Source organism: Petromyzon marinus, chromosome 24 (assembly GCF_048934315.1).
Source record: "Petromyzon marinus isolate PM22_M1 ecotype Great Lakes invasive population chromosome 24, UKy_Petmar_22M1.pri1.0, whole genome shotgun sequence".
NCBI classification, from domain to species: Eukaryota; Metazoa; Chordata; class Hyperoartia; order Petromyzontiformes; family Petromyzontidae; genus Petromyzon; species Petromyzon marinus.
The window spans coordinates 3,603,713-3,621,720 of NC_133690.1; the positions used below are offsets into that span (position 1 = coordinate 3,603,713).

The window sequence follows — 18,008 nt, forward strand, 5'->3', positions numbered from 1 at the left end:
TACAGAGACTCCAGACTCAGGTACAGAGACTCCAGATTCAGGTACAGAGACTCCAGATCCAGGTACAGAGACTCCAGACTCAGGTACAGAGACTCCAGATTCAGGTACAGAGACTCCAGACTCAGGTACAGAGACTCCAGACTCAGGTACAGAGACTCCAGACTCAGGTACAGAGACTCCAGACTCAGGTACAGAGACTCAAGACCCAGGTACAGAGACTCCAGACTCAGGTACAGGGACTCCAGACTCAGGTACAGAGACTCCAGACTCAGGTACAGAGAATCAAGACTCAGGTACAGAGACTCCAGACTCAGGTACAGAGACTCCAGACTCAGGTACAGAGACTACAGATTCAGGTACAGAGACTCAAGACTCAGGTACAGAGACTCCAGACTCAGGTACAGAGACTCCAGACTCAGGTACAGAGACTCCAGACTCAGGTACAGAGACTCAAGACCCAGGTACAGAGACTCCAGACTCAGGTACAGGGACTCCAGACTCAGGTACAGAGACTCCAGACTCAGGTACAGAGAATCAAGACTCAGGTACAGAGACTCCAGACTCAGGTACAGAGACTCCAGACTCAGGTACAGAGACTACAGATTCAGGTACAGAGACTCCAGGCTCAGGTACAGAGACTCCAGATTCAGGTACAGAGACTCAAGACTCAGGTACAGAGACTCAAGACTCAGGTACAGAGACTCAAGACTCAGGTACAGAGACTCCAGACTCAGGAACAGAGACTCCAGATTCAGGTACAGAGACTCCAGATTCAGGTACAGAGACTCCAGACTCAGGTACAGAGACTCCAGATTCAGGTACAGAGACTCCAGACTCAGGTACAGAGACTCCAGATTCAGGTACAGAGACTCCAGATTCAGGTACAGAGACTCAAGACTCAGGTACAGAGACTCCAGATTCAGGTACAGAGACTCCAGACTCAGGTACAGAGACTCCAGATTCAGGTACAGAGACTCCAGATTCAGGTACAGAGACTCCAGACTCAGGTACAGAGACTCCAGATTCAGGTACAGAGACTCCAGACTCAGGTACAGAGACTCCAGACTCAGGTACAGAGACTCCAGACTCAGGTACAGAGACTCCAGACTCAGGTACAGAGACTCCAGACTCAGGTACAGAAACTCCAGACTCAGGTACAGAGACTCCAGACTCAGGTACAGAGACTCCAGACTCAGGTACAGAGACTCCAGACTCAGGTACAGAGACTCCAGACTCAGGTACAGAGACTCCAGATTCAGGTACAGAGACTCCAGGCTCAGGTACAGAGACTCAAGACTCAGGTACAGAGACTCCAGACTCAGGTACAGAGACTCAAGACCCAGGTACAGAGACTCCAGACTCAGGTACAGAGACTCCAGGCTCAGGTACAGAGACTCCAGGCTCAGGTACAGATACTCCAGATTCAGGTACAGAGACTCCAGACTCAGGTACAGAGACTCCAGGCTCAGGTACAGAGACTCTAGGATCAGGTACAGAGACTCAAGACTCAGGTACAGAGACTCAAGACTCAGGTACAGAGACTCAAGACTCAGGTACAGAGACTCCAGATTCAGGTACAGAGACTCCAGACTCAGGTACAGAGACTCCAGATTCAGGTACAGAGACTCAAGACTCAGGTACAGAGACTCCAGACTCAGGTACAGAGACTCCAGACTCAGGTACAGAGACTCCAGACTCAGGTACAGAGACTCAAGACCCAGGTACAGAGACTCCAGACTCAGGTACAGGGACTCCAGACTCAGGTACAGAGACTCCAGACTCAGGTACAGAGAATCAAGACTCAGGTACAGAGACTCCAGACTCAGGTACAGAGACTCCAGACTCAGGTACAGAGACTACAGATTCAGGTACAGAGACTCCAGGCTCAGGTACAGAGACTCCAGATTCAGGTACAGAGACTCAAGACTCAGGTACAGAGACTCAAGACTCAGGTACAGAGACTCAAGACTCAGGTACAGAGACTCCAGACTCAGGAACAGAGACTCCAGATTCAGGTACAGAGACTCCAGATTCAGGTACAGAGACTCCAGACTCAGGTACAGAGACTCCAGATTCAGGTACAGAGACTCCAGACTCAGGTACAGAGACTCCAGATTCAGGTACAGAGACTCCAGATTCAGGTACAGAGACTCAAGACTCAGGTACAGAGACTCCAGATTCAGGTACAGAGACTCCAGACTCAGGTACAGAGACTCCAGATTCAGGTACAGAGACTCCAGATTCAGGTACAGAGACTCCAGACTCAGGTACAGAGACTCCAGATTCAGGTACAGAGACTCCAGACTCAGGTACAGAGACTCCAGACTCAGGTACAGAGACTCCAGACTCAGGTACAGAGACTCCAGACTCAGGTACAGAGACTCCAGACTCAGGTACAGAAACTCCAGACTCAGGTACAGAGACTCCAGACTCAGGTACAGAGACTCCAGACTCAGGTACAGAGACTCCAGACTCAGGTACAGAGACTCCAGACTCAGGTACAGAGACTCCAGATTCAGGTACAGAGACTCCAGGCTCAGGTACAGAGACTCAAGACTCAGGTACAGAGACTCCAGACTCAGGTACAGAGACTCAAGACCCAGGTACAGAGACTCCAGACTCAGGTACAGAGACTCCAGGCTCAGGTACAGAGACTCCAGGCTCAGGTACAGATACTCCAGATTCAGGTACAGAGACTCCAGACTCAGGTACAGAGACTCCAGGCTCAGGTACAGAGACTCTAGGATCAGGTACAGAGACTCAAGACTCAGGTACAGAGACTCAAGACTCAGGTACAGAGACTCAAGACTCAGGTACAGAGACTCCAGACCCAGGTACAGAAACTCCAGATTCAGGTACAGAGACTCAAGATTCAGGTACAGGGCTCAAGGCTCAGGTACAGAGACTCAAGACTCAGGTACAGAGACTCCAGACTCAGGTACAGAGACTCCAGATTCAGGTACAGAGACTCCAGGCTCAGGTACAGAGACTCCAGGCTCAGGTACAGATACTCCAGATTCACGTACAGAGACTCCAGACTCAGGTACAGAGACTCCAGACTCAGGTACAGAGAATCAAGACTCAGGTACAGAGACTCCAGACTCAGGTACAGAGACTCCAGACTCAGGTACAGAGACTCCAGATTCAGGTACAGAGACTCCAGGCTCAGGTACAGAGACTCCAGATTCAGGTACAGAGACTCAAGACTCAGGTACAGAGACTCCAGACTCAGGTACAGAGACTCCAGACTCAGGTACAGAGACTCCAGATTCAGGTACAGAGACTCCAGATTCAGGTACAGAGACTCAAGACTCAGGTACAGAGACTCCAGATTCAGGTACAGAGACTCCAGACTCAGGTACAGAGACTCCAGGCTCAGGTACAGAGACTCCAGACTCAGGTACAGGGACTCCAGACTCAGGTACAGAGACTCCAGACTCAGGTACAGAGAATCAAGACTCAGGTACAGAGACTCCAGACTCAGGTACAGAGACTCCAGACTCAGGTACAGAGACTCCAGATTCAGGTACAGAGACTCCAGGCTCAGGTACAGAGACTCCAGATTCAGGTACAGAGACTCCAGACTCAGGTACAGAGACTCCAGATTCAGGTACAGAGACTCCAGACTCAGGTACAGAGACTCCAGGCTCAGGTACAGAGACTCAAAACTCAGGTACAGAGACTCCAGGCTCAGGTACAGAGACTCAAGACTCAGGTACAGAGACTCCAGACTCAGGTACAGAGACTCCAGATTCAGGTACAGAGACTCCAGGCTCAGGTACAGAGACTCCAGGCTCAGGTACAGATACTCCAGATTCAGGTACAGAGACTCCAGACTCAGGTACAGAGACTCCAGACTCAGGTACAGAGACTCCAGATTCAGGTACAGAGACTCCAGACTCAGGTACAGAGATTCCAGACTCAGGTACAGAGACTCAAGATTCAGGTACAGGGCTCAAGGCTCAGGTACAGAGACTCAAGACTCAGGTACAGAGACTCCAGGCTCAGGTACAGAGACTCAAGACTCAGGTACAGAGACTCCAGACTCAGGTACAGAGACTCCAGATTCAGGTACAGAGACTCCAGGCTCAGGTACAGAGACTCCAGGCTCAGGTACAGAGACTCCAGATTCAGGTACAGAGACTCCAGGCTCAGGTACAGAGACTCCAGGCTCAGGTACAGATACTCCAGATTCAGGTACAGAGACTCCAGACTCAGGTACAGAGACTCCAGACTCAGGTACAGAGAATCAAGACTCAGGTACAGAGACTCCAGACTCAGGTACAGAGACTCCAGACTCAGGTACAGAGACTCCAGACTCAGGTACAGAGACTCCAGATTCAGGTACAGAGACTCCAGGCTCAGGTACAGAGACTCCAGATTCAGGTACAGAGACTCAAGACTCAGGTACAGAGACTCCAGACTCAGGTACAGAGACTCCAGACTCAGGTACAGAGACTCCAGATTCAGGTACAGAGACTCCAGGCTCAGGTACAGAGACTCCAGGCTCAGGTACAGATACTCCAGATTCAGGTACAGAGACTCCAGACTCAGGTACAGAGACTCCAGACTCAGGTACAGAGACTCCAGACTCAGGTACAGAGACTCCAGATTCAGGTACAGAGACTCCAGGCTCAGGTACAGAGACTCCAGGCTCAGGTACAGAGACTCAAGACTCAGGTACAGAGACTCCAGACTCAGGTACAGAGACTCCAGATTCAGGTACAGAGACTCCAGATTCAGGTACAGAGACTCCAGATTCAGGTACAGAGACTCCAGACTCAGGTACAGAGACTCCAGATTCAGGTACAGAGACTCCAGACTCAGGTACAGAGACTCCAGGCTCAGGTACAGAGACTCCAGACTCAGGTACAGGGACTCCAGATTCAGGTACAGAGACTCCAGACTCAGGTACAGAGAATCAAGACTCAGGTACAGAGACTCCAGACTCAGGTACAGAGATTCCAGACTCAGGTACAGAGACTCAAGATTCAGGTACAGGGCTCAAGGCTCAGGTACAGAGACTCAAGACTCAGGTACAGAGACTCCAGACTCAGGTACAGAGACTCCAGATTCAGGTACAGAGACTCCAGGCTCAGGTACAGAGACTCCAGGCTCAGGTACAGATACTCCAGATTCAGGTACAGAGACTCCAGACTCAGGTACAGAGACTCCAGACTCAGGTATAGAGAATCAAGACTCAGGTACAGAGACTCCAGACTCAGGTACAGAGACTCCAGACTCAGGTACAGAGACTCCAGATTCAGGTACAGAGACTCCAGGCTCAGGTACAGAGACTCCAGACTCAGGTACAGAGACTCCAGACTCAGGAACAGAGACTCCAGATTCAGGTACAGAGACTCCAGATTCAGGTACAGAGACTCCAGACTCAGGTACAGAGACTCCAGACTCAGGTACAGAGACTCCAGACTCAGGTACAGAGACTCCAGACTCAGGTACAGAGACTCCAGATTCAGGTACAGAGACTCCAGACTCAGGTACAGAGACTCCAGATTCAGGTACAGAGACTCCAGACTCAGGTACAGAGACTCCAGGCTCAGGTACAGAGACTCAAGACTCAGGTACAGAGACTCCAGACTCAGGTACAGAGACTCCAGATTCAGGTACAGAGACTCCAGGCTCAGGTACAGAGACTCCAGGCTCAGGTACAGATACTCCAGATTCAGGTACAGAGACTCCAGACTCAGGTACAGAGACTCCAGGCTCAGGTACAGAGACTCTAGGATCAGGTACAGAGACTCAAGACTCAGGTACAGAGACTCCAGATTCAGGTACAGAGACTCCAGGCTCAGGTACAGAGACTCCAGGCTCAGGTACAGATACTCCAGATTCAGGTACAGAGACTCCAGACTCAGGTACAGAGACTCCAGACTCAGGTATAGAGAATCAAGACTCAGCTACAGAGACTCCAGACTCAGGTACAGAGACTCCAGACTCAGGTACAGAGACTCCAGATTCAGGTACAGAGACTCCAGGCTCAGGTACAGAGACTCCAGATTCAGGTACAGAGACTCAAGACTCAGGTACAGAGACTCCAGACTCAGGTACAGAGACTCCAGACTCAGGAACAGAGACTCCAGATTCAGGTACAGAGACTCCAGATTCAGGTACAGAGACTCCAGACTCAGGTACAGAGACTCCAGACTCAGGTACAGAGACTCCAGACTCAGGTACAGAGACTCCAGACTCAGGTACAGAGACTCCAGATTCAGGTACAGAGACTCCAGACTCAGGTACAGAGACTCCAGATTCAGGTACAGAGACTCCAGACTCAGGTACAGAGACTCCAGGCTCAGGTACAGAGACTCAAGACTCAGGTACAGAGACTCCAGACTCAGGTACAGAGACTCCAGATTCAGGTACAGAGACTCCAGATTCAGGTACAGAGACTCCAGGCTCAGGTACAGAGACTCCAGGCTCAGGTACAGATACTCCAGATTCAGGTACAGAGACTCCAGACTCAGGTACAGAGACTCCAGACTCAGGTATAGAGAATCAAGACTTAGGTACAGAGACTCCAGACTCAGGTACAGAGACTCCAGACTCAGGTACAGAGACTCCAGATTCAGGTACAGAGACTCCAGGCTCAGGTACAGAGACTCCAGATTCAGGTACAGAGACTCAAGACTCAGGTACAGAGACTCCAGACTCAGGTACAGAGACTCCAGACTCAGGAACAGAGACTCCAGATTCAGGTACAGAGACTCCAGATTCAGGTACAGAGACTCCAGACTCAGGTACAGAGACTCCAGACTCAGGTACAGAGCCTCCAGACTCAGGTACAGAGACTCCAGACTCAGGTACAGAGACTCCAGATTCAGGTACAGAGACTCCAGACTCAGGTACAGAGACTCCAGATTCAGGTACAGAGACTCCAGACTCAGGTACAGAGACTCCAGGCTCAGGTACAGAGACTCAAGACTCAGGTACAGAGACTCCAGACTCAGGTACAGAGACTCCAGATTCAGGTACAGAGACTCCAGGCTCAGGTACAGAGACTCCAGGCTCAGGTACAGATACTCCAGATTCAGGTACAGAGACTCCAGACTCAGGTACAGAGACTCCAGGCTCAGGTACAGAGACTCTAGGATCAGGTACAGAGACTCAAGACTCAGGTACAGAGACTCAAGACTCAGGTACAGAGACTCAAGACTCAGGTACAGAGACTCCAGACCCAGGTACAGAAACTCCAGATTCAGGTACAGAGACTCCAGAATCAGGTACAGAGACTCCAGACTCAGGTACAGAGACTCCAGACTCAGGTACAGAGACTCCAGACTCAGGTACAGAGATTCCAGACTCAGGTACAGAGACTCAAGATTCAGGTACAGGGCTCAAGGCTCAGGTACAGAGACTCAAGACTCAGGTACAGAGACTCCAGACTCAGGTACAGAGACTCCAGATTCAGGTACAGAGACTCCAGGCTCAGGTACAGAGACTCCAGGCTCAGGTACAGATACTCCAGATTCACGTACAGAGACTCCAGACTCAGGTACAGAGACTCCAGACTCAGGTACAGAGAATCAAGACTCAGGTACAGAGACTCCAGACTCAGGTACAGAGACTCCAGACTCAGGTACAGAGACTCCAGATTCAGGTACAGAGACTCCAGGCTCAGGTACAGAGACTCCAGATTCAGGTACAGAGACTCAAGACTCAGGTACAGAGACTCCAGACTCAGGTACAGAGACTCCAGACTCAGGTACAGAGACTCCAGATTCAGGTACAGAGACTCCAGATTCAGGTACAGAGACTCAAGACTCAGGTACAGAGACTCCAGATTCAGGTACAGAGACTCCAGACTCAGGTACAGAGACTCCAGGCTCAGGTACAGAGACTCCAGACTCAGGTACAGGGACTCCAGACTCAGGTACAGAGACTCCAGACTCAGGTACAGAGAATCAAGACTCAGGTACAGAGACTCCAGACTCAGGTACAGAGACTCCAGACTCAGGTACAGAGACTCCAGATTCAGGTACAGAGACTCCAGGCTCAGGTACAGAGACTCCAGATTCAGGTACAGAGACTCAAGACTCAGGTACAGAGACTCCAGATTCAGGTACAGAGACTCCAGACTCAGGTACAGAGACTCCAGATTCAGGTACAGAGACTCCAGACTCAGGTACAGAGACTCCAGGCTCAGGTACAGAGACTCAAAACTCAGGTACAGAGACTCCAGGCTCAGGTACAGAGACTCAAGACTCAGGTACAGAGACTCCAGACTCAGGTACAGAGACTCCAGATTCAGGTACAGAGACTCCAGGCTCAGGTACAGAGACTCCAGGCTCAGGTACAGATACTCCAGATTCAGGTACAGAGACTCCAGACTCAGGTACAGAGACTCCAGACTCAGGTACAGAGACTCCAGATTCAGGTACAGAGACTCCAGACTCAGGTACAGAGATTCCAGACTCAGGTACAGAGACTCAAGATTCAGGTACAGGGCTCAAGGCTCAGGTACAGAGACTCAAGACTCAGGTACAGAGACTCCAGGCTCAGGTACAGAGACTCAAGACTCAGGTACAGAGACTCCAGACTCAGGTACAGAGACTCCAGATTCAGGTACAGAGACTCCAGGCTCAGGTACAGAGACTCCAGGCTCAGGTACAGAGACTCCAGATTCAGGTACAGAGACTCCAGGCTCAGGTACAGAGACTCCAGGCTCAGGTACAGATACTCCAGATTCAGGTACAGAGACTCCAGACTCAGGTACAGAGACTCCAGACTCAGGTACAGAGAATCAAGACTCAGGTACAGAGACTCCAGACTCAGGTACAGAGACTCCAGACTCAGGTACAGAGACTCCAGACTCAGGTACAGAGACTCCAGATTCAGGTACAGAGACTCCAGGCTCAGGTACAGAGACTCCAGATTCAGGTACAGAGACTCAAGACTCAGGTACAGAGACTCCAGACTCAGGTACAGAGACTCCAGACTCAGGTACAGAGACTCCAGATTCAGGTACAGAGACTCCAGGCTCAGGTACAGAGACTCCAGGCTCAGGTACAGATACTCCAGATTCAGGTACAGAGACTCCAGACTCAGGTACAGAGACTCCAGACTCAGGTACAGAGACTCCAGACTCAGGTACAGAGACTCCAGATTCAGGTACAGAGACTCCAGATTCAGGTACAGAGACTCAAGACTCAGGTACAGAGACTCCAGATTCAGGTACAGAGACTCCAGACTCAGGTACAGAGACTCCAGGCTCAGGTACAGAGACTCCAGACTCAGGTACAGGGACTCCAGACTCAGGTACAGAGACTCCAGACTCAGGTACAGAGAATCAAGACTCAGGTACAGAGACTCCAGACTCAGGTACAGAGACTCCAGACTCAGGTACAGAGACTCCAGATTCAGGTACAGAGACTCCAGGCTCAGGTACAGAGACTCCAGATTCAGGTACAGAGACTCAAGACTCAGGTACAGAGACTCCAGATTCAGGTACAGAGACTCCAGACTCAGGTACAGAGACTCCAGATTCAGGTACAGAGACTCCAGACTCAGGTACAGAGACTCCAGGCTCAGGTACAGAGACTCAAAACTCAGGTACAGAGACTCCAGGCTCAGGTACAGAGACTCAAGACTCAGGTACAGAGACTCCAGACTCAGGTACAGAGACTCCAGATTCAGGTACAGAGACTCCAGGCTCAGGTACAGAGACTCCAGGCTCAGGTACAGATACTCCAGATTCAGGTACAGAGACTCCAGACTCAGGTACAGAGACTCCAGACTCAGGTACAGAGACTCCAGATTCAGGTACAGAGACTCCAGACTCAGGTACAGAGATTCCAGACTCAGGTACAGAGACTCAAGATTCAGGTACAGGGCTCAAGGCTCAGGTACAGAGACTCAAGACTCAGGTACAGAGACTCCAGGCTCAGGTACAGAGACTCAAGACTCAGGTACAGAGACTCCAGACTCAGGTACAGAGACTCCAGATTCAGGTACAGAGACTCCAGGCTCAGGTACAGAGACTCCAGGCTCAGGTACAGAGACTCCAGATTCAGGTACAGAGACTCCAGGCTCAGGTACAGAGACTCCAGGCTCAGGTACAGATACTCCAGATTCAGGTACAGAGACTCCAGACTCAGGTACAGAGACTCCAGACTCAGGTACAGAGAATCAAGACTCAGGTACAGAGACTCCAGACTCAGGTACAGAGACTCCAGACTCAGGTACAGAGACTCCAGACTCAGGTACAGAGACTCCAGATTCAGGTACAGAGACTCCAGGCTCAGGTACAGAGACTCCAGATTCAGGTACAGAGACTCAAGACTCAGGTACAGAGACTCCAGACTCAGGTACAGAGACTCCAGACTCAGGTACAGAGACTCCAGATTCAGGTACAGAGACTCCAGGCTCAGGTACAGAGACTCCAGGCTCAGGTACAGATACTCCAGATTCAGGTACAGAGACTCCAGACTCAGGTACAGAGACTCCAGACTCAGGTACAGAGACTCCAGACTCAGGTACAGAGACTCCAGATTCAGGTACAGAGACTCCAGGCTCAGGTACAGAGACTCCAGGCTCAGGTACAGAGACTCAAGACTCAGGTACAGAGACTCCAGACTCAGGTACAGAGACTCCAGATTCAGGTACAGAGACTCCAGATTCAGGTACAGAGACTCCAGATTCAGGTACAGAGACTCCAGACTCAGGTACAGAGACTCCAGATTCAGGTACAGAGACTCCAGACTCAGGTACAGAGACTCCAGGCTCAGGTACAGAGACTCCAGACTCAGGTACAGGGACTCCAGATTCAGGTACAGAGACTCCAGACTCAGGTACAGAGAATCAAGACTCAGGTACAGAGACTCCAGACTCAGGTACAGAGATTCCAGACTCAGGTACAGAGACTCAAGATTCAGGTACAGGGCTCAAGGCTCAGGTACAGAGACTCAAGACTCAGGTACAGAGACTCCAGACTCAGGTACAGAGACTCCAGATTCAGGTACAGAGACTCCAGGCTCAGGTACAGAGACTCCAGGCTCAGGTACAGATACTCCAGATTCAGGTACAGAGACTCCAGACTCAGGTACAGAGACTCCAGACTCAGGTATAGAGAATCAAGACTCAGGTACAGAGACTCCAGACTCAGGTACAGAGACTCCAGACTCAGGTACAGAGACTCCAGATTCAGGTACAGAGACTCCAGGCTCAGGTACAGAGACTCCAGATTCAGGTACAGAGACTCAAGACTCAGGTACAGAGACTCCAGACTCAGGTACAGAGACTCCAGACTCAGGAACAGAGACTCCAGATTCAGGTACAGAGACTCCAGATTCAGGTACAGAGACTCCAGACTCAGGTACAGAGACTCCAGACTCAGGTACAGAGACTCCAGATTCAGGTACAGAGACTCCAGACTCAGGTACAGAGACTCCAGACTCAGGTACAGAGACTCCAGACTCAGGTACAGAGACTCCAGATTCAGGTACAGAGACTCCAGACTCAGGTACAGAGATTCCAGACTCAGGTACAGAGACTCAAGATTCAGGTACAGGGCTCAAGGCTCAGGTACAGAGACTCCAGAGTCCAGACTCAGGTACAGAGACTCCAGACTTAGGTACAGAGACTCCAGATTCAGGTACAGAGACTCCAGGCATAGGTAGAAGGCTCTGTGAAGGTTGTAGAGTCTTAAATTACAAGCATACACCTCCGTACCCCGGCGTTCACCTTGTAAGAAATGAGTGGAAGAGATACCTCGTAAGAACCCCCTCATCAGTCACTCTCAAGACTGCATCTCCCTACAGTTTCCTGGGGTTTCCAAGTGAACAAATTCAAATATATTCACGGTCACACACGTACAAAAAAACATGGACATTATTTACAAAATATACTTTGTAAAATGGTAAGGTTGAATAAATTAACAAAGTATGGACATCTCAAATGTGAGTTTTTTAGAGGTTGGTTGATATCACGTATTCTATCAAATGTGTAGTATTTGTTTTGGAATATTGTACCATTACAGTTTAAACAATGTTTTCGTGATATAAGACCACTTTGATCAGAATATTTATTTCGACTGGAGGAATCCGATGGGCTGGCGGAGGCAGAGCGACTGGTTGTTTTAAAGGGCAGGGCCTAGGGCATGGGTTGACAAATATGTGGCTCTTTAAGGACTGCTGTTTCGTGACGTTCTTTATTAAGGACCCACCGTCTCGTATTCGCCACACAGTGCATTTCGGCTCTTGAAATATTGAGTTTTTTGTTATCGAATTCTAAAACAAGTGGCTCTGCTTGTTACTTTTTTGGTTTGACGGCACCTGTCCTGGAGGAAGGGAGGAGGTTGTTTTCAGAATGCTCATGAAGGACACAACAACTGTGACTCCATAGAATAGCTTTGAATTAACAGCATAACGGGTCTTTCAGACTTGCTTCAACATGATTCGTTTGTTCATGCTGACATTACCGAGTGATGCGTTGTATACTGTGCTGTGTTTGCACAGAGGCCCCAACTTGTTGAAATGAAAACGGCTAGGTTGGCACAGTGGGGAGGCACGGGTGACGATTCATCTGCCAGTGATCTCAATCAGTCAAAGCCATGGCACCTGGGTCTGTCCCGTGACCTGTCAGTGAGCCTTCGATACTTCACGTGGCCTCAAAGTGCAGCTAGCCTGGCACAAGCGCCGTGGTGACCTCACCTTCACTTAGTGGCGAATGGCTGCTGTTTTTCCTGTTTACGTGTTTACACGTGTGTGCGTTGACATGTGTGTGTGTGTTTCCACGTGGGGCGAGGGGTAAGTGTAGCGGTTAGCACGCTGCGCTTTGATTCCCGCTCACGGCCAACACCAGTGACGATTACTTGAACCGGTCCTGGGCCTCAACTCGGTCGACGCAGCCTCAAATGAGTACCTGGTGCAGTGTGTAAACATCGCCACTGGGGAGACAAAGGCGGCCGGGCGTAGTGTTTTCCACTCACCCCCCTCCCCTCGTGTGCCGTGCCGGCCTTCATAGGTGCTCGCTAATAGCACTTGCCCCTACAATCTGTTAAGGCTACACGGGGGATCTTTTATCCTTATATTCTTGATTCTTTCTGTAAAGTCACGTAGAAGGGAAACAACAAAATAATAAAATAATAAAATTCTCACGACGTGTGAAGGTTTTCACACCTGATGATGATTGCTTGTGTTGCAGTCGAAACGTCGGGATAATTTTTTTTAATCTTTTAATTATTTTATTGTTTCCCTTCTACGTGACTTTACCGAAAGAACCAAGAATATGAATCCCTGCAGCCACGAAAGCTTTAAATAAATAAAAATATTTGATCTTTGTTTCCACGTTGTGTGCGCGTGTTTACGCGTCGTGGTTACACGGTGCGGAGTTCACGCGCGCACAGAGATCGCTTCGAAGCAAATTCCGCTGTCAGTCAGAGAGGCATCGTCTTCTTTGCGTGTAACGTTACAATATAACTCAGCAGGCAATACGCCAACCTTGTCCATACATCGCTCCCTCCATCTACCGGTTTGAAGTGTGTTTGACACATCCCATCAGCCACACGGACCTTCTGGGGGAGCGCATACTTTCAGCAGAGTTCATTCAATGCGCGTACACAATTAGTGCCGCCGCAGTTTTGAACCGCCAGGCGGCGGTGGGTGCGGTCGTTGCGTTGTGTAATAAATAATTTAAGTTTTTTAATTATTATCACACGCTTTTTATTAACTCTGTCTATTGTTGTATCCTCAAATCTTGCAACTCAATTTTTACCCACTTCCCAATGTGGTATCGACTGCAAACTTGATATGCTTATGTCATACTGATGACCATACTGTATTCTATCATTAAAATAAAAAATATATATTTTTACAAATTATTTTTAATGTTATTTTTTTGCTTGGGTCTAATTGTCCATGCTCAACTGATGTTGGCTGTAAAGCACCACGGTCCCCTTACGTTGTGGCGAGCTTCGATTCCACTCCCTGGAGTCGTGGAGTTCTTTCAATACTAGTGCGGTACATTTTATTAAAGCGTGTTTTAAAAAAAAGTTGTTTTTAAACATTACTTTTACAGTGTGGTACGCAGCTGTAAAAAGGAGACGTTACTAATGTATTCTGTTTTTCACTAACGGCAGACAGCCACAACAGCGCAGTGGCAGGACCCCGGGGAATCTATCGGATTACTCAAATGACACAACTCGATTTTGTTTCGGTTTAAAAAAAAACAATAAGTTAATTATTTCTTAGGCGATCCCCAAGTGTGTGTTCACGTATATTCCTATAATTCAGGTGAGCCATCACACAAGCTGGCCATGTCCGCATGAGAGTGGCACGTGCGATTGATCACAAAGACCAATGAATGATGCGACATTCTGCGTTCAACGTTTGGGAAACTCTCGCCTTGTTACAACAACGATGATGATGATGACAAGTTGTCCTGTGGCCTCATGTGCGGCATTGCGTGTGTTCCGCCGCTCTCACCTGGTCTGTCAAAGACAAAGTTCCCCCGTGTAGCCTTAACATACTTTAGAGGCAAGTGCTACAAGCGAGCACCTATGAAGGCCGGCACGGCACGCGAGGGGGTGGGTGTGGCAAGCACCACGCCCGGACGCCTTTGTCTCTCCAGCGACGATGTTTACACACTGCACCAGGAACTCGTTAGAGACTGAGTCGACAGTAAACACAACAACAACTATCAATGACCATCAACAACAACCACCTCAACAGCAACCACCACCAGCAGCACGCGATCAGCATCCACCATTAGCACAAACTACCACAACAGCACTAACAACCACCAGCTATAAACCAAAGCCGCTTTTAATCACAAACAACTGTAATCATTACCAACAACCACTACCAATGTCAATAACCACCACTAACCACAACAACCATCAATGGTCGCCAACAACAATTACATCTATAACCATCACCACCAACAGATAGCAACCACCGCTACCTATAACGTCAACCACTACCACGAACAATAGCAAAACACCAACAACCACGAATAAAACAACCACCATCAACACAACAACCACCACCATCTACCACCAATAAAACAACCACCATCAACACAACAACCACCACCATCTACCACCAATAAAACAACCAACACTTTCAGCCACCACCAATAAAACAACCACATCCAACACAATGACAACCACCAGTCAACACCAACAACCACTACCAATAAAACAACCACCACAAACCGATAACAGTATCTTTCATCAACTACCACCGACTACAGCAACAACCGCCAATACGACCAACATCACGCATGCACCATCATCGCACGCCTATACAGGGCACCGGTGGGGGTCTCTAACGAATTCAAATCACAGCCGAGCACGAGGTGCACGCGGCAGCGTCGCTGGTTGGATGGCTCGCACGAGCACACGGAACACGAGCCACGTGACCCGGGAATCGGAGAACGAGCCACGTGACCCGGAACTGGGAGAACGGGCCACGTGACCCGGAACTGGGAGAACGGGCCACGTGACTCTGTTACGTCACCGCGTCGTCATGACAACCAACTCGCACGCTCACGACGACGGATCTCCAGGCTGTGTCCAGGCAGGCCTCAACTCTGGTCCCGTTCGTGGTTGACGTGCGAATTGATTGGAGAGGCAAAACTTAATTGGTGTTAGAACACAACGGGAGGGATACAACAACAATACCTCGTCACCACTGTTGGAGAGAAGTCCCGTTTTGGAAAGAAAAAGCGGTAAGCGACCCTATTTGTACTACTACTGCACTGGGCTTGTAGTGAGTGACTCGGGGAAAGAGCCTCCTTGATATTACAGACATAATCATAGCACCTAGAGTAATCATAGCACATAGAATAATCATTATAGACTAATCATAGCACCTAGAGTAATCATAGCACATAGAATAATCATAGTAGAGTAATCATAGCATGTAGAGCAGTGGTTCTTAACCTGGGTTCGATCGAACCCCAGGGTTCGGTGAGTCGATCTCAGGGGTTCGGCAGAGCCCCCGCCACGGAGGTCCGGACACACTTGAATTATTGTGTAAATTTGTGATGACACACACGGCCCGCTTGGCCATCACTGGCTGCAGATGATCATGCTACACTGCTTGGCCAATCAGCGCTGCGGGGAATTTAGTGCGTACTCAGTAGTCAACGTGTGACTGTTGTTGTCGTACGTCGTGTGATTTCTTTAATATTTTATCCATACTAACTATGTCGGGCAAAAGAAGAAAGTGGTCGGACGAATATGTACAACATGGATTCTCATGTATCACGGAACGTGATGGGAATGAGCGTCCTATCTGCATGATTTGCAACGCCAAGTTGAGCAACTCTAGTCTTGCACCGGCAAAACTAAAGGAACACTTCTTGAAGCTGCATGGAGATGGGGAATACAAGAACACAACACTTGCTGAATTCAGGGTGAAGAGAGCCAGATTCGATGAAAGGGCCACTCTGCCTGCTCTTGGATTTGTACCTGTTAACAAACCGATCCTGACAGCATCGTACGAAGTTGCTTACCTGATCGCAAAGCAGGGCAAGCCACACACCATTGGTGAAACACTTGTGAAACCAGCTGCATTAAAGATGGCGAATCTGATACTCGGAACAGCGGCCGAAGGTAAATTATCCCAAATTCCCCTTTCAAATGACACCGTCAGTGACAGAATAGAAGACATGAGTAAAGACATCTTGGCTCAAGTAGTCGCGGATCTGATTTCAAGCCCGGCAAACATGATAAAAGAAGAGTTTTTTATTTTGTAAGCCTCTTACAACAACAACGAAGGCAGCCGATGTGAAGAAGCTTGTGGATGACTTCTTCAGAGACAACAATCTTTCATGGGATATGGTTTCTGCAGTTTGTACGGACGGAGCTCCAGTCATGCTGGGAAGAAAGTCTGGTTTTGGTGCGCTAGTAAAGGCCGATGCACCACACATCATTGTGACGCATTGTATTCTGCACAGGCATGCGTTGGCAACAAAAACCTTACCTCCAAAAATGACAGAAGTATTAAAAACTGTGGTGGAATGTGTGAACTATGTGCGAAAAAGTGCTCTGAGGAACCGCATCTTCAGTGAGCTGTGTAAAGAAATGGGCTCTGAATTTGAGGTACTTCTGCTCCATTCTAATATTCGGTGGTTATCGCGGGGACAGGTGCTGAATCGTGTTTTTGCCATGCGTGTGGAATTAGCCCTGTTTTTGCAAGAGCACCAACACTGCCATGCAGATTGCTTCAAAAATCCTGAGTTCATTCTCATTTTAGCGTACATGGCTGATATATTCGCAGCTCTCAATCATCTCAATCAGCAGATGCAGGGTGGTGGAGTCAATATCATGGAAGCGGAAGAACACCTGAAGGCTTTTCAAAAAAAGCTACCGTTATGGAAACGACGAACAGAGACCAATAACTTCGCAAACTTCCCGCTTCTGGACGACTGTGCAAGTAAGATCGAAGATGTGTCTGGAATCGGAGATATTTCTGTATCCACGGAACTGAAGCAAACAATTGCCACGCACTTAGATGAGCTTGCAAAGTCTCTCGACGGATATTTCCCTACAAGAGAGTCATATCCAGCATGGGTGAGACAGCCGTTCACGTTTGCTGTTGAAACAGCAGATGTCAATGATGAATTCCTCGACGAAATCATTGAAATTCAGCAGAGTCCGGTTCAACAGCAACTCTTCAGAACAACAACGCTCTCAACGTTTTGGTGTCGACAAATGAACAAGTATCCAGTTATTGCTAAGAAAGCCCTGGATTTTTTTTATACCATTTGTTACAACATATCTTTGTGAGCAATCATTTTCGAGGATGCTGGACATAAAAACGAAGAAAAGGAACAGACTTTGCTGTGAAAATGACATGAGAGTGGCACTTGCCAAGGTGAAGCCACGCATATCTGAACTGATCTCTCAAAGGCAACAGCAGAAGTCACATTGATTTCCAGGTATGTAATTTGTTGTGAGTTTATGCATTGTGTTGGTTTTATTCTTTGAACAAGGTAATGTTCATGCACGGCTCATTTTGTGTACCAGTAAAAAACATATCTAT

General features: G+C 48.8%; 1 protein-coding gene across 2 annotated transcripts in view; it reads left to right on the top strand.

Moving 5' to 3' along the window:
- LOC142928878 (uncharacterized) overlaps positions 1 to 18,008 on the top strand; it is a 131,845-nt gene that overhangs the window by 95,464 nt on the left and 18,373 nt on the right. The window contains exon 1 of one of the 2 annotated variants that reach the window (XM_076069328.1): positions 15,464 to 15,687. The exons of the other annotated variant lie outside the window; for it this stretch is intronic. The gene's annotated coding sequence lies outside the window, so the exon portion shown is untranslated. Of the gene's footprint in view, positions 1 to 15,463; positions 15,688 to 18,008 lie in introns of those variants that run through there. 2 annotated transcript variants of the gene reach the window in all.